The 23931-nt window shown below is 39.9% G+C and overlaps 1 pseudogene; it reads right to left on the bottom strand.

Annotated features, from left to right (window-relative positions):
- Positions 1–487: 487 nt before the first annotated feature.
- On the bottom strand, positions 488–23412 carry LOC128821618 (3'-5' RNA helicase YTHDC2-like; annotated as a pseudogene).
- Positions 23413–23931: the final 519 nt, after the last annotated feature.

The raw sequence follows: 23931 nt of genomic DNA, 5'->3' as shown, positions 1-23931 counted from the left end.
GCCGTTAGCCCCTTCCGCAGTAATTCATCCATGAGGGGCAGAAAACAAGTAGAACAGAATAGGATTAAAAAGTCTGGTGATTAATTAGACTTGGTTTAAGTCTGACACACCTTGAGATGACACCAAAATTAATCATCCTAGAGTGCAGCCTACAGCCCACTACCCGCATTTCTGCATTCAGGAAACATAGTTTCTTCCTTTTACACTGTCTATTGAAAAGCTGAAAGATTCAAAAGGAATTACTAAATCCTCCAACGAGTCCATGAAGTTTCCTCTCAATGATCTCTTTAGTACTACTGCAGTCTACTATTCAAGTATACAGGGACAACTACCACAATACTCTCATTAAAAATGCGTGCGTTGTTAAAATAACCATCACCAAAACCCCAATCAGTCATAGTAAGGCAGATAAGACAGAATCAGTATTGATACTGAAAATCTATTAGAGAAGCCGAGAAAGGCAGAATCCAAAAACTTCAGGTGTGCGTATAATATACTCATGTAGTTGGAAAAAACTAATACACGTTTATTAGAACAAGTTTTGTTTTAAAATCTCATTTTTTCTACTTTGCATAGCTTTACCTCAGCAGTCCACAAATTATTTTTGCTGTATTAAACTAGTGAAACAAGGATATTTAGTCTAGATTTTAAGTTCCAGAAGGAAGTATTATGCAGCTGTTATAAATGGAAAGTTAAGTTAGGTTCCTAATTTATCAGTAAAATACCTAATTGCAGAATGAGATCAGCAAGAAATTCTATTACTTTGGAAGAGCAGGGTGATATGTTAGAGAACTCTACCTTTCCAGACACTGGAGAAGGAGGACTAGCACAGGGGCTGGAACAGCTACTGCTCTCTGCAGGCTTCACTGAGGACTGAGCTGGTTTGTCAGCTGAGGATCGTTTGGAGAGCAAAATGTCTTTTTCTTTGTACTTCTTTGGCTGGCGGAGTGCAGGAGAAGCAGATTTCACTGAAACCCTAAAAAGGACATACCTTGAGTTTCACAAGCAGTCACTGAACATTTTACATCGACCTGTCAGCTACTGCATGACCACACGTATTACAGCAACTACAAAATCTATTAAACCCTAACTAAAAATCCCATACTGATCATGCATTGCTTTTTAATGCTACTGGTAAACCTCTTCTGCTACTTCTCAAGCATCACAATTCACGGACAATATTCCTGACAGCTCTCTCAAACAGCAGGCCCAGGTATGAAACACTTCTTTATGGGATTACAAAGCAGCACACAACAGTATAACACCTTTCAACTGTATTTCCATGGTTTCCACCTCCTATGACTAGCAGAAATTTAAGTGAAGCTTGTATACATCAATTGCAACCTACAGTGAGCGGAAGACCTCAACATCTTACTTTTCAGCATGAGAGGAGGCAGACAATTCAGTTTCTGTTGAGCTTTTTCTGCTGTTGGTTGACTTCCATGTAGATGCCAAAGGAAGCTCTTCACAAGTCACAGGTCTTGGTCTCTGGCCAATTCCTGAAGGCTGCTGCAGACCTGCAGACTGTTCTTCAGCACTCAGAACAGCTGTAATTGCTCTTACAGTTGTTTCATCAACCTGAGACCACGGCTTAGAAGGAGCTCGCATACGACGCAGGAACAAGCTGTGCCACTTCTGCCTGAGTTGCAGCAGCATACCAGCAGCCTGCAGTGAATTCCAGTTCTGTTAAATACTGATGAAAATTAGATCACACAGGTAAGAGGACCCTGTCTTTTTCACAGCAGGCAGCACCTGGCATTCTAATATAAACAGGGCCCACAATGAAAGGCAAGACTAAGGTCTTGGGGAAGGGGAATAATCCATATTTAAACTAAGATGCTGATTTACTTTCTTTTCCTTGGGTGCAAGGTAATTTTTGAAACATTTCATTTAGCTCTGTATTAATCTTAGCTTTGTACTGTAAACCCACAGACTTTTTTTTTCCTTTTTATCTTCTGAGAAAACCCAATCCTTTCATGCTTTATGCCCTTCCTCTCCAATCAGTCTCTACTCATGCACTCTTCAGTCATACTTGAGGGAAAAGAGCTCTAAGTGACATTTTTCTTAAAGAGACACCTGCTCAAGTGTGATGACTAAGTTCAGAAGACTGTAGTCTAATTCCCATGTTATCCGAAATGCTTCCATTGAAATCAGTTTTCAAAAATTACTCTTTTGGACACGTCTAGGAGAGACAGTGTTATTATTAGAGCTGGTAAAGCTGTATGTTTCATGACCCATAAACTACCTCCTACCATCGCCACAGCTCCTCAATGACATAAAGACTTCTATTTCAAAGAGGTTTTGAAATTTCTCCTTCCAAAATCTGACAGCAACTTTCTTTCAGCAACTCCAGCTTCAAGTGCTCCTTTTTTGATCTGATTTTGGTTATTCTCTCAGAGAAAGAAGAGCACAATATGCCAATGTGGCTGTTCTCTCAGCTCTTGTTCAGATTTTGGCTATCCCAGCTCATGCTATGGCCTGATGGAGCACCATGCAGGCAGGACAGGAGGCCAGAAGGAGCAGAAGGGCCCTTACGCAGCCACTGTCACCTGCAGCTTGCTGTCCCTTGCAGCCATTATCTTTTGTCTGGCAGAATCTCTTCAGAATCTGCTGACCTATGGAAAGGGACAAATCTGCCAAGCTCAGACATTTAAAACAGCGCACTGCCCAGAAAGTTTGTGAAGCAGATCCAACAGCACCTGGACTGCAGAGGCTTTCCTGCTCCCTTGTGTGAGAGACAGGACACCCACACCAAGAGGGAGGAAGAGGGGTGAGCACTCTCACTGTTGACTTAGGTGACTAATTATTTTCTTTCTTTTTGCTCACAGGTAAAAGAACAGAAAGGTATGGGTGATAGGTGATGAAGCATTGCAGCCCGGATGTTGAATACACGAATTCACGTGACAGACAACTCTGTGCCAAAGGGGATTGAAGCCCTTCAATTCCTGACGAGCTCGTCAAGTAAAGGTTAAATCACAGAGCACATGGTTTGAGAGACCCAAATGGACCATGACGTTCTTGGAGAAAATTCTGGGCTACTCAAATGTTACAAACACCTTTTCACATCTTTTTACAATTCTTCTACATGAAGCAAGCCCAGGACTAATTTCTTTCTTACTTCAGGGTCCAGTTTGAGATGGAGCCATTCATCCAGCTTCAGCAGTGGCAGATCAGCAGCTGTTTTGTCCTCCATCTCACTGTCACTGCTATCATTAGATACCCATCCCCCTGAATTAAAGACAAAAGGTGCATTAGCATCTCTATATTATTTCTGCTTACACACAAAAACCTGCATACTACTGTGTTACCAGCAATAATATTTTTCCTTCTAAAATTGACTTTTAAATGTAACCATTTGTAAAACTACCTCTTCTTTTCTGCAAATACACTGGAAAGTCTTTGCTCCAGATAGCAGCAATCAAGTAGCCAGACCTGCTGAAAGTCCTGCTATGTAAAAACCTGTACTGATATGATGTGACTCAACTCATGTACCTTCCCCAGTATTCACAGGCCACTATCCAACTTTTGCCTAAAGCTGTTTGCAAAACCTCACGTGGCTCTATTTCCTAGTAAAGCAGCAGATTTAAAGACCTAGTAAGGAAATATATATATACAGATATGGCTATTAATTAGGATTCCTGATTTTTCTAAAATGCAATTCAATCAGCATGAAACCAGTATGATCATTCGACATTGTGGCTGCATTCTTTCCTTATGAACTATACTGCAGTTTCTGATACCCTGGAACTGTGTCATTTATGGACTTGAATATGTAAGGAATCCCAAAACGGAGAGATTTCTTACAGAACCAACAAACTCTTCCTGAATAACTACAGGAATTATAAGAGCGCTGTTTCCAGAATCAGCCAATATATGTATTAAATATTACTGAAAAGTAAGCTTTCCTTGTCACACACTGATGGACACCAACGGAAACATTCCAAATCCAGACTCCGGTGTACCTCGAAAGGATGAAGATGCCTGCAAGGCATTACTTGGCAGTCTGGCTGGTCCACAGAAGAGGGACACGGTGACAGGTGTCACAACAGAGCAGCACCTGATGTTTGCTGTCCTGTGAGCTGCCGTCATTTCATCGTATATAAGCCAGTCTGTAGGGAGGGCCTGGATGGCTGCAGCTTGTCCATTTGCTGGGGCAATCTGTGCAAGAGCAGGTAAGACCAGGCTATTATACCCTCTACCTGTAATGAATGTAAATTTGAACGTATCTCTCATTTTATCCACAGACATTGTGCATGCCTCAACCTGGCAGTGTTCACGGCCAGGCTGGGGGGGCTCTGAGCAACCTGGACTAGTGGAAGGTGTCCCTGCCCGTGGCAGGGGTTGGAATGAGATGAGCTTTACGGTCCCTTCCAACCCAAACCATTCTATGATTCTGTATTTTGAGAAATAAATACATGTATAATTAGATACATATAAAAATATACATGCAATTAAAAAAGCGTGAGAGAATTCAACCAGATTCACAAATTATCCTATCATGAAAAAACAAAATATTTTGCTTTAAAAAGAAATGTTAAAAAAAAAGTTTCAGAGAAAAACTTGCTTTTAAGAGTAGGGATCATTATATCTTTAAAACAATTTTATAACTGGGGCGGTTTGTTTACCATTTTGCCTTGTTCCATCTAGAGAAAGGACTAATTGAAACAATGGAAAAATGAAACAACTCCAATTCTCTCAGCTGAGTAGAACAGTATTTTCTAAAGCTGTAGTGTTAAATGCCCATAGTGCTTTTAATGTACTGACAACTAGGAAAAGACATTTCTAAAACATGGGAGAGATTTTAGTGCCGTGTTTTTTGAACTATGAATTCCAAGTGATTTTACCTTTTTACACTGAGACTGGCCAAGAACAGAGGTAGGATGAAATCGCACTTTCTTCTCCTTTGGTTCAGTCAACAGCAGGCTTTCTCTGTCTACATGCACCAGATTGGGATACATCCCGGCCACTAAGGCAGCTTTAATCACAGCCCAGTTCTCAGAGTTAGCATTAACATCTCTAATATCAGCTCCTCCTCTGGCTCTCACAAAACCTGACAAATGAAAAAGACAAAACAGCGCCACGTTAGCTTCTCTTTGGTTTTCAAAAGGAGTTAGAAACTAAAGGTGAAATAAACAACTTATTTGTTTCATTTTTCACCACTGCCAACCTTAACAGCAGCAAGAAGAAACCATTACACTGAAAGCCTTCCTGATAAGGGGTTTCATACTAACACAGAATATCACTATTTTCTACAATTTAAAGACATTTCCGATGGGAATAATTTATTAAAACATGAAATGCAGTGGCATGTGGAGATGAGGGTGCCTTCAGTTAGATCAGCCACACTTCCTCATCTACACCATACCCTGCATGAATGTGTACATGGAGGTGTATTTCAAATTAAGTAAGGAAAATTACACCAGTGAACATGACTTTTGTTACAATTTCTAAATGCCTGACTTTAAAACAAGGTTAAAATTGTTTCCAACTTCTTTACCTGAGGCTCTAAGCTGGCCAAGCAACTGTGTTCTCATTCCTGCAATGATTTCCATTGTGGCTTGGGATACGAAGTTCTTTTCACAGAAGGCTCTCTCCCAGCCGTCACTGCGGGCCTTCTGCCATGCCTGACAACGTTTTTACATTTGCCTATTAATTTGAAGGGCTTAAACTAAAACTGCATTTTTTCAAAAAGATTACATTTATGTCAATAAAATGCAAAACCCACTCCAAAAGTTAATGTATCAAACGAGATACCTTTTTCTGCTCAAGAATTAGATTCTCTTTATGTTTTCCCTAGAATGATGATTATGTCAAGTTAAAAGAAGAAATAAAGATCATTACATTAAGATCATGATTTGAAGCTCAGTGTAGTAGGATATAAAGAGGCACATGGTTAGAACATTTAGAATTTTATAAGGTTTGAAAATATCAACAAAACATACTACAAAAAGGGTTCCCTCACAAATTTATGAGTCCAATACCCAGGAAAGCCACTAGGCAAAAAGAAAGTCTTCTCCGAGGACTTAAGCACAGTCCACCACTCTACATCCAAGTGGCTTGGTACATTTGCATTGCTTGGCTGGTGTGCTGTGATCAGAACTCTCTGAAATGAAATTCTACCTGGAAAGCCCTGAGCAGGGCCATGTGGTCACTGAACGTCCCGGCAGCAAAACGCTTCCTGCACAGCACGGCTGCTCGCTTTTGGGAGGCCAGCGTGGGCAGCACAAAAGGGTCTTGGCAGGCAAGAGCACAGGCAATGGTCAGAACGGGGTCCAGGCACTTCAGAACTACAGCATACAACACCATTTTACCGAGGTGTGGCTCTACAGGCAATTCAGTGAGGTGATAACCAAGCTCAGTGAGATCTTCCCAAGGGTCCATGGCATCTATGGTCTGTTTATAAACAAACAAACAAACAAAGGAGAGGGGGACGGGTAGGGTGGACAAAATCACTTTACAGAGAAAGCAGAAAGGATGTGAATACTGGACATTAACTAGACTTGTTTCCAAACACTAAAAAAGCAAGTGAAACTATTAACAGAGACAAGACTTCAAAGCACTCTCTTCCCTTGACATGGAAAACCACATCCCCACACACAAAATGAAAACAGACAATAAACAAAAACTCAGAATATCCTTAGGTAATTAAAAATGGCTTCAGTACAAACTGAAGTCAGTAAGACAGACTGCTACACCACAAATTTGGGATCAAACACAATTACCATCTAAACCTATTCCTTCTCTGACCTTAAGCATATGCACAGCATTTCTCACAGTTACAGCAGGCGGCGGATCAGGAGCTTTCATAAGAAAGTCTACAACTGGACAATTAATTGGAGTCAGACGTTTTGTGAACAAACAAATCTCCTGCAAGGTAAAAGGCAGAACAAAAAAGATTACCAAGATTTGGAAACAACCCCAAACCCATGATTTGTTGCAATTAATAGTATGGTTTGAGGACATTGTATTTTTTAAAGTTACAGTTTCTAACTGAACATGCACCTGAAGTGGCATTCTTAGAAGTTCTGGAGACTGAAATTCCAACATATTCTGAAATCGCAGCCTGCTGAAGAGACGAAAGCAGACTCCAGGCTGACAGCGCCCAGCCCTTGAAAATAAAATATGGGAAGTGGTGAAAATGAGGATTTCTTTCTAAAAACAAAACCTAAAGCCAACAAACAGACACAGAAACTCAGAATGGAAAAGAAGAAGCAGTTCTATGAAGACAGTGTTGTCAGTCACATGCAAAGTGAGAGTTTTCCAATCGTGAGTTATCTTTGAGAGTGTGGCAATTTTTTATGGTAATTTTAACCCAACACTGAGAAATCTGGAGAAAGAAAAACAAGGCTTATCTAATGTAAAGTGCTGTGGGGTTTTTGCTAACTTAAGACCAGTCCAAATCTCAATCATCCTTTGTTGTAAGGAATCAGTTGCAAACTTTGTTTCCTCTCACATCCCCCAAACAGAAGTGATGCTTGGAGTAAAAGGCAGAATAAAGATTAAGTAACTTGTGAGTGAATGAGAGACAGCCAGTTCTCTCATTCATATACATCTATGTGCAAATGTGCAGCTTAATACCAGTATGACTGATTAAACAGGCATTTGTTGCTACATAAACTTCTGAGCCCTCACCCACAGTGTTGGGAAGAATATAATCATGGCCTGTTAAGTCATGGATAGCTTGGAGAAAGTGAAACAGGCAGTCCTCTGCCCACAGACAAGATATGAAAACACCCCACTGGACACTGTGACTGCTGGTGCTACATGGGAGAAAGAGGAAGGAGAACAAATTAATGGGGGGAAAACAACCCAGACCTTTGGGAAATGCCTGAGCATCACTCTTCTACAACTTGGGAAATTATTCCAAGGAAATACATACTGACCCTACACACTGGACTAGGCTAGAAACAGTTACTACATTCTGTGCTTTATTCGAAACACAGATTGTGGATATCTGCAAAATGGAAACCAGTATGAGGCATTTATTACCTGCCTTTTCTCTGGACAGCACTGGCTTTTGAAATCCAGCCCATTTTTAGCACTGTAACATGACTCTGCACATCAAAAGACTTCTAGAAAAACAAAGAAAGGAATATAAACTGAAAACTCAATAGGGTACATGAAATAAAAGTTACTAGTTATTTAGATTACCAACAGAAGTTTCCTAAAAAGTATGAAACACTAATAGAGATACAGTAGCTTCTGCAACAAAGGTACCTTCTCAGTTTCAAGTGAATTTATGATGGTATCTCCTTTGTAGTACCTTAATGCTCCACAGTTTGTGAAAGTCACCATTTTCTAGTCAATAGGTAATTGCAAGTCAGTAAAAGCTATGTCAAATCTGTGTTCTGAGATATCACAAAGCAGGTAAAACTACATTATTATACCAAATAAAGTTTTCCTTTTTATCTCACTTGGAAATTACCTACTTGTTTTCTTAAGACTGATGTACAATTACAAAAAAAACACTTTATGAGAACCTCAGAAATTTGGTGTGCATATCACCTATGAAATCCAATTTCATTTTCAAAGCTGTACACTAGGTCTTAAATTGCCTCATTGTGTGTTCTCACTTTTCTTGAACAAGTAATTAGGAATGGGCACTGAACACAGCAAAAAAAACTGCTTAAAAACTTCATGGATTATTTTTGGACTTGATACAATAGTAGGACAAAAGGAACTCCCAGTGCTCTCTAAGTCTCAGGAAGGTGGTGGTCTAAACTGAGGACTTGTTTTAAAAATCCAGCAGAAATACTAAATTGCAAAAGAGAAAGATCCATTAATACATCAACCTAGATTAGCTTTTACAAGGTTTTTTTAGACAGCTAGCTATTTACAGTATTTGTCTTCAAACAAATGGATGTTGAAACTTTTCAGCGAGGACTGTTGCCTGACAGGCAGTAGCTCTCAGCTAGTAAAAGCTTTTTTTCATTTTCATGTAAAGTAAAAAGGAAAAAAAAACCAAGTTCCCCAAAGTTTACGCACTGTGTGTTTTAGAATTGCACTAGGAAAATTTAAGGCAATCCTACCTCTTTCACCTTGCCTGAGTCAATGACAAACACCACATCATTGACTGTTATGCTGGTTTCTGCAATATTAGTAGAAAGAATCTGCAAAGCAAAAAAACCAAAACCACCAAAACTAGAGTCACTGTAAAAGCAAAGGTAAAACAGATCATTGTAGCATCGGACAAAGTCCTCTAATACTTGCAATTTTGCGGATGCCAAAAGGTGGAGTTTCAAGCACTTTCTTCTGATCCAAAGTCTGCACACTTGAATGAAGCATGAAAACTTGGTATCTAATGCAAGACAAAAGGAACATTTTAAGGATCCTTAAAAGAAGCAATGAAAAGCCACAGCAACTAAAGGTTTTACCTGTGAGCATTAGCAGCAAATCTCTTGTCATCCAAAAGAATGCGGTCCCTGAGGCTCACTATCTCATCATACCCAGGAAGAAATATTAAAATTGCTCCTAAAAAAGGAAGTGGGTTTGCAAAGTTAAACAGAAAATTCAAATACGTGTCGACTAGCACTCAGAAGGTTTTAACGTTTGGGGATTGCTGAAAAAAGAGCACGATTCATCAGAAGCCAAAGCCACAACAGCTGGTTGGGTATTTACCTACCTGCATCACAACTATGACAGATGCTGTGAAGTAAGTGCATTATCAGATCCAGATCCACTTTTTCATCATCAAAACTGTGATGATAAGCTGCCAGTAGTTCTCTGTCCTCTGCACTAAGGTCACTACCACTATTTTGGACCAGGGAACTTTCATCCAGATTTCCAAATGCAAATGAAGCGCTGTAACAGAAAAATACACCAGAGTCAAGGCTGCCCCTTTGGGTTTGCATTGAGCCATCAATTCAAAGTTAGATCACGACCAACACGACTATTGGTCTTGAATTCTAATGCTGAAGTGTAGCAGAAGGGAACCACCATACTATTGCTGTTCACTGATTTCAATGTTAACCCAACAAAGGATGCCCCTTCATTTATTAGTGCTAACTTTAGGTTTCTTCAACTTCATTGAAACAGAACCATAAGCAAATGAAAGTGTAAAGATACTTCTCATTTATCTGTTCAAGGAAAAATATTTAAGAGATACGTATTCTCCAAAAATTTCCCACTAGCAGAAACTGCACTAAGAGAAATTATAATAAATATAATCTTTACAAAACACTACCTCAACTATGATAACTGTAAGTTAATCAGAAAAGCATTCTTGAATGGCCTAGTGTACACATTACTTCTGTCAATTTTCTTTAACATGCCTATTGCATATAAAAAATATACAGATAAAAACACATGACAGATTTGTTTGCAAAGTAAGCATGTGAAAAGAAAATGGCACATAGCATACAATTAGCAAGTTGTGCAAACATAAACAATACGATACTGAGTACAAACTTGTTTGGTTTTGAAATTCTTATTCTTAAAAAAATAGGTATTGCTATTCAGTCCAGATTTTACAGCATGAAAAGCTAAAACCTGTTCTGATTCAAAGAACACAAACCTCAAATTCCCCATCACTATCATATACAACTCCTTCTGCAAAATAGCTACAGCTTACCTGTAGGATTCCAACAGATCAACAACCTCTGTCTGTCCAAAGTGCCTAGCCCAGTCCACAGCCATCCTGAAAGAGTTGCACAAGTCGTTTCATTAGATTTTTCACTTCAAAAGATGAAGATGAAGAGCACATCAGGTGAGGCAATTGACACCAGACTTTTGTACCCATTTCTCTCAGTTATCTCTCAGTTATTGCTGGATCTTCGACTTCCCATTTGAAATAGGTGTTAACAGCTATCTGACTTTTAGGTAACTACAGTTCTTTACCACAAAAGAATGTCCTTGTACACAGGAGCACCGGCAAACATGCACAAGGAAATGAGGAGGAAGGAGGTGCCATTCCTTTAAAAAGCCCACAACAAAGTGCAGAGATCAGACCTGCCTGTTTGCAGTACCCTTGAAGTCATCTCCAAAAGTCACACCCCAGGCTTAACATTTGGCTATTTCAGGTCTTTCAGAAGCTGTCCTCCTCACAATGCACTTCACTGTTTTACACCTTTAAACTGCATTTCTTCCCAAGTTTTTCAAATGTTAGTACCAGATATCAGACCCCTGGAATCCTAATTCTTATCATTCCATACTACAGTTACAAACTGTACTTCCCTGCTTAGATGAAGACATACTCCATGACCACAGAACTTGAGCTTCTACAGATTCACAAATATTTTTACATGCTACAACATATTTAGAAACATAACAGAAAGATCTTCTGATATAGGTAACTCCATGAAAATACGAACTGCCAAACATTTTGGTCCAATTCAGTAGATTACAGTTGTTCTGCTAAGCAGTGTCTTAAATAAGACCTCCTGAAACAAAGTTTATAGCTCATAATCAAGACCATGTAATTAAGAATTCAATTTAGAATTTACAGAAAACAATGTGATTAACAGGAGTTAGAAACTGTTTAGGCTGTCAAAATCTACAGTTCTTACAGCAGTGTGATAAGTTAGCAAATTAATTTAGATGTTAAAGAATTTTCTTTCTTTCTCCTGTATTGACAAATAAATCTATCTTTTGGTTTCTCTGTTTTTACCAGCCATTAGATGATTTGCAGTGGATACTTGCTCCCATGCTGATCAACTCTTCTACTTGACTCAAAAAGCCTCTCCCTGAAGAAATCATCAGAGCAGTCGCACCAGTTTCACTGTGCCTATAATCAACTGAGAAGTAAAACAAAAAAATCCAGCAAACCCCATAGAAATCTTATTTCTTCATCTAAATATAGTACAAATATTGCTTTCAAATTCCAGCCCAAAGAGAATTTGTTTCCTCACTTTATCTCTGCAGTCACTTCATGTCAATTCCACACTCTTTTAGAAACACACTTCTGTCAATACTTGAAAACAACATCATCAACTAACTAAACAACTCATTAATTCTGCTAGCCCTATCCATTTTTTCAGTAGGCATCAGAATGTAAAGGTAACAACATTTGAAACTGGAGAGAAAAGTAGCCATAAAAATCAAAGTAAAGTTGAGGTTGCTTTTTTCTTATGTAATAGCACATGAAACTTACCACTGACATTTTCAGTTAAAATAAGATTTAACACCTGAGCAAAGGAATCAGTATCTTTATGCAACCAGATGTCAGAAAGACAGGAATCCATTTCTTTTACTATCCACGGTTCAAGGCAATTCACATCTTTTTCAGTCTGAAGATAAAAAACAATACTGAAAGATTAGTCTCTTCCAAGAGTTGTCTTCATTCTCATACATTACCCACAAAGAATTTGAATGGTAATTTTTCCCAGCAGCAACCAGAAATCCAGCACTCAGGTATCAATGCATTGATTTTGTCAGATGCAAGTACTAACACAATGGCAGTCGAGCCATTTGATCTGAGGAAAAGCTGTGTACAACCACCCTAACTGAAGAGCACACTTCAGCTACAGCAGTTCACCCCAATCAAGTAATCTTTAAAATAGGTTAATATCCCCAAAGACTCTACAGAACTACCTGTAGAAAACAGATTTTAAATGGCTAGTAATACAACACAAATATAAATGTCTCTTCCAACTAAAGAAGAAACTTACCAGTTGATTAAATACTGTGTCACCACCATCATCCAACCATTTGTACTCCTCATTTGCCCTTGGAACCGATTTTTGTCTCCGAGATGTCCTTTTGTTACTGTTGCCTTGAGCTGAACACCACTCAGCAAGAGTGTACTTCTGTTTCTCTTCTAGAATGCAAAATATTCCCCAAGAAAGTTTGAGTCATCTTTATTATCCATTGTTTTCTACTAAAAAAGACAGTTCCAGCAGGTCCAAGTTTTACCTATTCAACCTCTCTTATTTAATCTAGAATGCTACTACCAGTCCAACATAAATGACATGTTTAAGGGTACCCAAAGTGCACACTGCAAACAAGGGCTATAAGAACGAGGTAAAACCCACCACTTTGGTGTTGAACCCCCCAAGCCTCCATTATTTCAAACTACTGCATTCAAAGGGTCTTCCTTAAGTAATCACCTTCCACACAATCTCAGCCCAGATCTTTTTCCAGAAATGGAATGCTGAAGACAAGTGAGACAGTCCCTGCACATAACAACTTATTTTTCTACACAAGTGGAAGAAACATTAGAAAACACCAGTGTCTTAACTGAACTTTTCTGCCCCCAGTGATCAGAGATGAGCACTGTGATAAATATCCAGTTAGGACTGTATGTTATAGCTTTGGGGTTTGCATTTTTTTTTTTTTTTTTAATTTCTTTAAATAATCACTGGGATCATTACTTTCAGGTGCCAGGAAAACTTCTGAAGCAGTATCTACTTAATCAACTGAAAACCAATGATGTTTAGCTCAAGAGTGTTAACACAAAAAATACATCCATGCCTGAAGAAAGCAGTGAAAAATGTTACTGAAGGCAACAACTTGTCCATTTAGTGCAAGATGTACAAAATCCTGCCTGCTTTAATAGCTGCACTTTAGTTTGCACCCAAAGGTACAGAGCATCCTATGCTTCTTTAGTATTCATGTGGGCACAGCCCCCAGTTCTCTATAACTCTACAGCGTAATAATTAGAAAACAGATGACATTTATCAACTGAAAGAAAAAAGAATGCAACCACCAAATCAAAGTGATTTTTTTTCATTAATTGCATAAACTATTTCAGTAATGTAAATACTGAGAGCTTAAAAATACTTGCTGTCATCTAATCACATCTCATTTAATCTCCTGACTTTGGAATTTTAACAGAAAAGAATCCTGTTAATTGTTTGTTCAATCAACCAATGATTCTCATGGCCAACCCTTACAATTAACAAGTCCACCGACCTTGCTGCTTCTTTGTACTTCACCATCTCTTTGTTTGTATACCCAGTGCTTCGTAAAATGTCCTCCAGAAACAACTCTTTAACTTCAAAAGGCCTCCCTTGGACTAAAATAGAAAAAAATCCATAAAAGATTATATATTCACTAGCTTCACTTACAGCATTCATTTTTTCAAAAACTATCTTCACTGGAGTTTATTTTTCTCAGAATTATACAAAACAAAACATTTCCAAAGTAAAATGCCACCTTGTTTCTCCTCAACCTCTTCAATTTTATCAAGTGTTACAGCAAGAGATGTTCATAAGAGTGACAGTTATTAATTTGTTTTTAATGAGAAAAAGAGAACAGCCGTTTTTTTTTAGGGTTACAAACAAGAACTCGCCATGTAAGCCTGCCACCTGGATTTAAAATTTCATGAATTAATAAGCAATTAATACAGCTTTTTGCAAGGTTCCACACGGAGACAGTACATCTTTGTACTGAACTACTTTCTTTTCATCAGAAGTATGTGAGAAGAGATTCTTATCTCCATGTCCTCAACTTATTCAGCAAAGCTGAGCTTTCTTTACTGAATACTTCTTGCCAGATGAGACATCCCAGTGGCCTTTACCTTCTCAAAATTTATCCTGATTTCTTTTTCAACATGACTGTTTTCTAGACCTTATCTGTGGACATTAAAGGATGCTTTTTGCATGAAGAATTCAAATCTCTGCATTTTGATTTCTTGTCCCTTAAGCTGACTCAGGATCACTCTGGATTTTCCTTCAGAAAGAGCAATCCACAATTCACACACTTTTAGAAGCTGTCACAGAGGAAGCCTTCCAACACTGAGCACAAGCTCTGTGTACTACAGCAATCCACAGCTACAAAATGTTGGTTTCTGTGGTCAGAATTTTGTCAGCCATAATGCTGAAGGAGAATCAAACCTTTTACATTACATGAACAGACAAAGACTCTTCTTTTAGTTCTTAAATTCTCAAAAAAAGGAAAAAAAAAACAAAAAAAAAAAAGGGGGGAAACCATCTTTTCAATTGTTATTGGCCTGTTACATAACCAGCACAAGCACTGTGGCAAACTGGAGAGATTGCCACCAGAATTTCCAACACAAATTGACTGATCTGAAAGAACAGGAAGCTGCAAAAAGAGTAAACTGGAAAGCCACACAACAATCACAACTGAGGCTCTTGCTTGCAAAAAAAATTCAGAAAACATGAAAGCATGTATAATTTCCAGATTCCTGTCTCCAACAAGTTGCAAGTCTTATTTTACTAGGCAGAAATTCAAAACTGGGAACTAAACACTTCCATCTGTAAAAAAAAAAAACCTAGGAAAAAGAGGTTTCCTCTCACAAACATTTGTTAAAATAAACCAGTAAGCAATCCCACTTCCTAAAACTGTTGAGATTTTTTTAAAAAAGGCTGACATGCAGAGAGTCTACCTGATTGTCAAATAAAGCATTTCTCTTAAAAGCTACTTTACATTAAGTAAAGTAATGTAAGCTTAACAGCTTACATTAAACTTGGACATTATTGTTGAAAAAGTAAGAGGATTGCAAGGTGCCAGAGAAGGTCACCCATGCAGAACAACCTTCAAGCCAGGAGTGTGGGGAAAAAAACGCAAACCCACAAAACCCCCCCATCTCCCACACATTTATATTTTGCCTCTACTAAAGATCAGTCACATGAAATTAAAACAGCAATAATGGTAACTTTTCTTTGCATTTGAATGTAATCTAACTGCAGGTAACTGAGTCTGAACACAAACTAAGAGAAACTGGATGCCTTTTCTGAATATTCACCTACATGAAGGGCTACTAATTTTCTTTAAATCAAAGAATCATGTCATTCTTTTTTCATGTGAAACCCAATCTGCCTGAGCCTGTATTTCTGAGCTGAACAGCTACAGTTAGCTGTGTTTCATCCAGCAACCAGTAACAACCTTCACCAAGCCTGAAGAGTGAGATTCTACTGGAATGTATTCATATGTATCACACTCATGTAGCTCCTAAGTCCTGTATCAGCATGAAGACAGCACTTCAATAACCTCTTCCTACTTCTTCAGTTAACAGTGGAGGGGGGCAGGATGTACCTGCATGTACAGAACTCCCAGTGACTAAAACACTTCACTCTGAACGAGGTGCAAATAGTCAAGAAACAAGAAACCTGAATACACAAAGAACAAGGATTCCTGGAACTCTCAGTGTATTCAGCACCTGCCTTTACTCAGAATAGTTTGCTACAGTTTACTAAGATCTCTGAGTCTCAGGGCAGGCATACTCAGATTTAAGAGTTAAGATCAAGACTTACTATGTATTACTGGGCAGCTTCCAAAATACCTAATAAAGAGATTTGTATCTACAGCAGCACCAGAAAGAATTAGTTTTAAATGATGCTGGTTTTGCAGCACATCTCTCAGTTTTATTAGCAAGAAGTCGCTGAACCTATCCCTCTCATGTACTTCATCCTGCAACAAAAGGAAAAAAAAAGAGATAAAAAGCCATCATAGATTCAGGATCACAACTTCTGACAAAAACAAACTTTTCTAAAAAAATTAAATACATGATCTGGTGGCACATTACAGAGGCCTTAAAATGTGTAAGTCTAGTTTAAGTAATAGGGTTTTATTTAAAAACTATCCATAAGCGAAAAAAAAAACCACTTCAAAAAGTTTTTATCAGCACTGAGTGCGTTGCCATGCTGAAGCTGTACGCACCTTAACTTTAGAGGCTAAAGTGAATATCTGAGACCTCTCTGATTTTGTATTTGAAGCCAAATTTCAAGAAAACGCCACAAACCACAAATCCTACAAATCTTATTTTCATAAATTCTCACTTCACCACTGATGAGCATTTAAAGAAATGGATGACACCACATAATCAGAAAAAACAGACAGATTGCTTAGACAAGTCAAAGCCACACAAAGCCTATAAATTAAGGCACCTAACTGATTCATCATCTTTGTCATTCTTCTGTTTTGATTTCTATTATGAATGAAGGAAACAAGGACTCAAAATACAAGGCTTGTAGGCTGACATCAAGAATGCATAGATCATTCTCATGCCTTTTTGACTTTGATAAACAGGCAGGCACCTAAACTTATCTTTTAATCTTCAGGACTTCAATCTTGCCATAAGCATTCTAGTTCCCCTTCCTTATTAAATTCCACAATAGGAATATTAGCATACTCATAAATGAACACATCTGAATAATTTGTTAGCCATTAGACTCCACATTATCTAGAACACTCTGGGCAAACAAATGGACTGAAAACCTGCTATTGCTAAAACAAATGATAACAGGAATTCTGAGACAATCACATTGAACCACATCCATGTAAGCCTCCCTAAGGATTTGCTGCTGACAGGGGAAGTTCAGAAAAATTTACACTTCTGTCTTTCTCCACTCCTCCTGATTCCACAATTAATCATTGGCATGAAAATAAACTATTTTTACAGGAAAAAACACAAACACGCAGAAAAACACCAAACTCCACAAAACAATCATGCTACTCTAAGGACTCAGAAAGTCTCTAAAGCTGATTCATCTTCTACCAAACAAAAACACCTGAAGAGCTCAGCAAATCTAAATAAAACAAATGAGGACCTCATTTTCCAAGGCAATACATATTGCCCCACCCCACATGAAAGACCACAGGATGCTCACCACAATAACATGGGTCACGGTGGAGAGGGTGCTGTCTCCTGCCATCAGCGTGCCAAGGAGCATGTCATTAGTGCAGAATGTTACCAGTGTCTTTGGAGAAACCCTATGGAACACATCACACAGACAGCTCAGGGGCTTTGCACCATTTAAAGGCAGCTAGCTTTCCAGGGATCAAAAATTAAAGCAGCTGCTGACCACAAGAGGAATTACAGTTCTCTCCCCAAAAGACTCCTGCACACCACTTGTTTTTAACCGGTGCCTTTTCCCGCACATTTCCTAACAATTTGTAGTGCTTGCACCCCAAAACTTTGGACAACAGATTACTTGAAAAAGTAAGATTCAGATTTTAATAAATAAGGAAGTAAAAGAGAAGCATGAAGAAATTCTGCATGCTCTCACTGCTCTTCTTGAACTGCTGCCTCTGTTGTGCAGGTTTTCCTCCCCTGTTCCCCACTGTCCCAGAGGCACTGCCACCATCACAGATGGGCTCAGCCTCGGCCACAGGCAGGTCTGTCTTGGCTGGCACCGGCTCTGTCACACACGGGAGAGGCTTCTGGCACCTCCTCACAGAAGCCTCCCCACAGCTCCCAAAGCCTTGCCTTGAGGACACAATACAGTACAGCTGACTAAATCACAAAGTCATCTGCTTCATCCTCTGCTCCTTCAGAAGCTCAAACTACTGAAATGTTACAATTCTATACCTGGGGAAGCTGTCCCAATAAAAACAGCAATTGTCACTACGCCCTCTGGTACTGCCATCCTAAAAGAAAACCTTAAAAATTATACTTCTGTCTTACTATAAACACCTCTAAACATCTCCATTCCAGATTTTTTTTTGTCCACAGCTCAAAATATTGTTATTTCTCCCTTTTAGTGTTTCTCTGCAGCAATTGTATTGATTCCTCTCAAGCTGGATTTCCTGCACTGCTTCCAGCAATTCTTCCATTTTCACCTGACTTTGCTCTTCTTCTGCCAGCATAGTACTTCCATATATTAATTATCCAGCTGATTTGTGATACATCTTCACCAGCTCTTCTAATCTCTTTATATCCTTGTGAGCTTTCGTACACACATTTGAATTCTTACTGTGGCTTTGTTGTTCAAGCACATTCATTTTCATCAGCTGTGTGTTATCTTTGTTCACTCAAGCAACACAACCTTTTGCCATCTTCTGGTCACTCATATCCCAACTGCTGGCCCTTCCCTGAAATGTCATTTGGCTACACGGTGCAAAGATGTAAAAACCCCACACAATCCATTCATGCTCTGCTTTACAGACAAATTCATCAAGTGATACTGAAATCTCTACTTTTACTTCACTTCATGTTTTAAACACAGAAGCTGAAGAAGAGTAAATTTAGCCCAAACTAGACTGATCAATAATGCTCATCTTCATCAGTCGCTTTCCAATTTTGTTGTTTTCCCTTTTATGACTCCTATCAACTCACACTACATAACATTTCTTACAGCATGCTGGTCTTCACACCTACCTTCAAAGCTTGCAGAACTTTTGGATCCACACTTGTTACAAGTAGAGAGGGGGGAAGAAAAAAAAATAAAAAAGAAAGTGTAGACTTGATCTGAAAATCAGACAAAGATTTCCTTGCATACACTCCGCAGAAGAAGTCAACAGAAAATACCTGAGATTCAGTTCTATAAGACAACCTACTACATGAAACTGCAAAACACAGCAAGAAAGCCATCCTTTTCCCTCTTACGTATTCCTTACCTGCAGTAACATATCCCACCTGGGAGGCTGCAACCCAAACACACTGCAGTTTACCTGTGCACAAGATGCACAAGACCAACACAAGATCAACTGGCACTCAGAAATACCATTAGTACCTGCTTTCTAACCGGATCTGGTAACCAATTGTCTGGCCAATCTTCTCTCTTCTTTCTGCTGCCACTCTTTCAGCCACAGCAACAGCTGCTAAACGTCTGGGCTGAGTACAGAACACACGACAGGCAGTTCCATTCTTGTAGCAGTCATCAAGGATAAATTGAGGAATCTGTAAAGAAGTGGTTCAAATTTACTTTTTGAGAAAGTCACAGCTTAGTTAGCACAGGGAAACAATTTAACTGCATCTCAGTATTACACATTGCAAAAGACTTTTCATTAGGATTATCATGGCAAGCATACCTGAAGCAGTGGAAAATAAATTTCTACGTATAAACTCTTTAGGCTTTTTTTAAAGAAAAAACTTGCAGTGTCTCCCTCCTGCTTCAGAGAAATCTAAAATAAAACTCCGGTAGATAATCTCTCATTTTAACACAAAAAATACTCTGGGTACTAAGAACAGAACTACCTTAGAAGAAAAAGGGCTATACAAACATCACAGCTACTTTCCCTTCAATATTTTGTATTGTTTTAAGGAAAAAATTGTATCAACCAGAAAATTGTGAGGAATCATTTTTGCTTTTAGTACCTATCTACTGGCTTAGTGTTTCAAAAGCAAGAAAGTGAATTGGAACAAGATTTTCAATCATACAGGAAAAGAAAAGCCTTAAAATAGCATCAAAATATCCTGTATCACAAATATTACACAATTGTCATAAATACTGTTCTAGTTTTTATTTAATTGAAGAAACATACTTGCGTAGTTTTTCCTGATCCAGTCTCTCCTATGATCAAAACAATTTTATTGTCCTTTATTATTTGGACAATTTCTTCCTGTTTTTCAAGAACTGGTAGTGACTGCCTGAAGGAATCAAACTCTGATTCCCCTCTTTTCACTGGGACCTGGGGGATACCATCATTAAGTCGAAAAGTTATCTTGTTTACTTCTTTGTTTTCTGTGAAGACAAGGTAAAAGTTTATTTATGCAGATACAGAGGAAGGTCACAGAAAAACACTGCTCAAAAACTGTACTGAAAAATTAACATTGCTGACTTTTGATGCATCCCTGTGGGTAAAGTGACAAACCCATCACACATTTAGAAGTCATATTTATAGCAACATGTCCTCCTGCAGTGCTTGAAATAAATATCTTTCAAAACAGTTATTACTTTCATAGCTATTTTGAACAAAACCAGACTCTTCCAGAGCATTGCTCCAAGTCAAAGAAGCCCACAAAGAGCAAAAGGAGAAACAGAAACTAAACCAGAGAACACAGCCCGGTGTATTTTGGTGGCCCTTGTATCTGCACCCACATTTCACACCTGCAGTTCTCCCTAGAAATACACACTTCCAGGGGTAAGCCTTGAAGCTATTCCACGCCTTTGCCTGAAATCATACTAATGCAAGCATGCTGTATCAAGAGTCCTGGCCCCCACACAGCAGTGTGATGTGTTACAAAGCAGTGCATAAGTAGCCAACAAACGGGCACATCTTCTGAGGCAGCTACTTCACATCCATCATTGCAAGTGCTACTCTCTAATTCCTTGAGAATTATCTTCCAGAAGAATGAAAAGCTTGCTGTAAAGTCAATGATACATATTTAATGTCAGTAACAGATTCATATACTAAATTTCAACCTCTGCTGTACCAAGACAAACACAGACTAAGAGATCGGGAGAACTAAAAATACATTCTTGAGATGCGGAGAAAGGCAAATATTACACTGCTCATTAACTTATCCCTTACATTCCTAAGACATTGCATTTCAGTCCTTGCATTACAGCTTCCCTCTGTTCATTAAACAATCCTATTAAACAACTGAAACAATTGGAAAGAACAGCAAAGGAAGCACTTCAAGAACAGACACCACCTATCAGAACCATGCCATTAAACAAGGCATATTGGTACAAGTGTTTTCTGTTCACTACACCCATCTCTGCACACAGAAACACACTGTAACTCTTCCACTTGTAGCTGCTAAAGCAATAATCTAGATTAAAACCTTGCTTTTTAAAAAAAAAAAACCAACATTTTATCAGAAGTTTGTCTTTCAGTGAACTCTTCCATATTCAAGAAATCAAGAAGTCTGGACAGTAGTCTCTTAAGGACCAAATCTATTTTGTAGAGATGAAGAAATAAAAATTAAAATTCTTCACTTATCAAGGACATTAATTTCTACAAGCAGAACAGACAACTTCATTTTCTCATATGGGTGTTCTTACAGCAGCAGGGGAACACTGACTCTTCAATCCCACCTCACAGAACTTTTATGGAGCCACATTTCAAACTGTGCTTCCAAAAAGGTTTGGCTGGAACTGCCTCAAAGATTCTAAAGTAACACAACACAAGGTGGACATCACCATGTGCATGATATGACTTCCCAAGTTCCTCACAGCACCAGTTCTAAAAGACCTTAAAAGTAAGGAAAATTAATGCGTTTGCAAGAAGGTGTCTGTTAGGACACGAGAGGGGACAGAACAGAAAGAGGTTTCTTTTGTCTTTGGGCTGCAGGTGGTTTTTCCAAGTGGTGGCGATGGACAAGTCCAAAGCAGAACACACGCCCAACGTACCAGATTCAACAGCACAGGCATTTCCTCGCTCTGTCCTTGGCAGGAGTTCCGTGCCTTCCTTATTTGTGACGGGAAAGCGCTGAATCAGACTCCGAACAGCGTGTTTCGTACGGAGAGCCAAGCCACAAGTCATGCCTGCGTGTGCCTCTGATACATCCTTCTTCCTTACAGTCAGGTAGCGATTGGCTCCTTTTCTGTCAGCGGGAGAAGAAAACATATTTTAGGAAAAAGGAACCTACTCTAGGTTGACTTTGATCTGTCAAGGTAGGAGATGCTATGCAAAATCTTTGGGAAAAAAAAAAAACAGAAATCACAGTGAGAAGCTTTTTTAATGGAGCCATTAAATCCACAAAGTATAAAAGCAAGCTGTCCCAAAAGGCATGTCACAAGCTTTTCCAAGCATGCATACAGCAATGAACACAGATGCTCATTTCTCTTTTACACTTTTTTCTCTAATACTATTCCTTGCAACACAGTTGAGTATGTTGAAAACATCATCAGGTTATCATTAGTCTTGAAATTCTATTGGTCTGCACCAAGAAACTGAAAATTGTACCCTGACTCACCCTTTGCTTTTAGATACCAGTCCAAGAGACTGACAGAGACGGTGAACAAATGCTCTTTCAGTACTAGTGAAACTAGAAGGAAATTCCATCTCTAGAATGATAAATAATAATGAGAAAACAGTAACAATGCAACAGGCACTAATCTTGACAACTCAGTGTTACAGAACCACAGAATTGCTAGGATTGGAAGGGAGACCAGCCAGTGCAACCCCCTGCAGGGTCACCTGGAGCAGCTGACAGAGGAACACATCTAGGGTTTGGGATGTCTCCAGAGGGGCAAACTCAGCACTTTCCCTGGGCAGCAGTTTCAGTGATCTGCCACTCGCAAAGGAAAGAAGTTCTCCCTCATGTTCAGGTGGAACTTCTTGTGTTTTAAGTTATGGCCACTGCTCCTTGTCCTGTCACCAAAAAGTCTGCACCGCCTTCCTGGGACTCATCTTGAAGATCTTCGTATGCATTAGTGAGATCCCCTCTCGGTCTCCTCTAGGCTTAACAGGACCAACTCCCACACCTCTCCTGATAAGAGATGCTCCAGACCTCTCATCTCATCTCGGTGGTCTCTGCCGGACCCCTGCAGTGGCTCCCTGTCTCTGTGCTGGGGAGCCCAGAGCCGGACACAGCACCCCAGCCGTGCCTCACTAGGGCCGGGCAGAGGGGCAGGATCCCCTCCCTGACCCGCTGCCAGCGCCCTCCCAACAGCCGCAGGCTGCCCCCGGGCCGGGCTGTGCCGCGCACCCGCCTCGTCCCCGCTCCGGAACCGCTCCAGGGCGAGCTGCACCGCCATTTCCACCACCTCGTCCACGCCGACCTCCCTGAGGGCCTCGGCCCGGGCGCGCCCCGCGGCGCCGGCAGCCCAGTCCCCCGCAGCCCCGCCGGGCTGCCGCCGCAGAACCCGCCTGTGTCGCGACATGGCCCCGACACGGCCCCACACGGCCCCACACGGATCGGGGGCCGCAGCTGCTCGGCCCGAGGGGCGGCGCTGGCGGCGGGCGGGGCCTGCGTGGAGTCACCCACAGCCCCGTCGGGCCGAAGGGAAGGAAATTGGCTCTTTTCCCGACGGTAGGGCCAAGCCTGCCTAGTACCGAGGTATGTGTATGGCTCTGGCCAAAACGTGGCACTGGTGCCCTGTCCGGTCATAAATTACGTGCTTTAATTCATGGTATTAAACGTAGCTGTGGCGAGGGTCATCTCGGCCCTCAGCCTCCTCACTCTGTAAAGTGTTACTTGCCCTTGGTTTTGGATCGTCTTTTCCTGCTGTCCTTTGACTCCACGCTGAGGACACGAGGTAGAAACTAAACCCAATCCTCTTGGGCTTGACACAGGGCTCGGGATTGAAGGCTGCTGCTTTGGAAACATCATCGGTCAGAAGGAGAGTACTTGGAAGAAGAACAAACTACTCCTCCGTTTGAACAAACATCCTCAGTTGTGAACTGAAGTGAGCAATTAAA

The sequence above is a fragment of the Vidua macroura genome, chromosome Z (genome assembly GCF_024509145.1).
Source record: "Vidua macroura isolate BioBank_ID:100142 chromosome Z, ASM2450914v1, whole genome shotgun sequence".
NCBI classification, from domain to species: Eukaryota; Metazoa; Chordata; class Aves; order Passeriformes; family Viduidae; genus Vidua; species Vidua macroura.
This window is presented reverse-complemented; position numbering and strand designations above follow the sequence as displayed.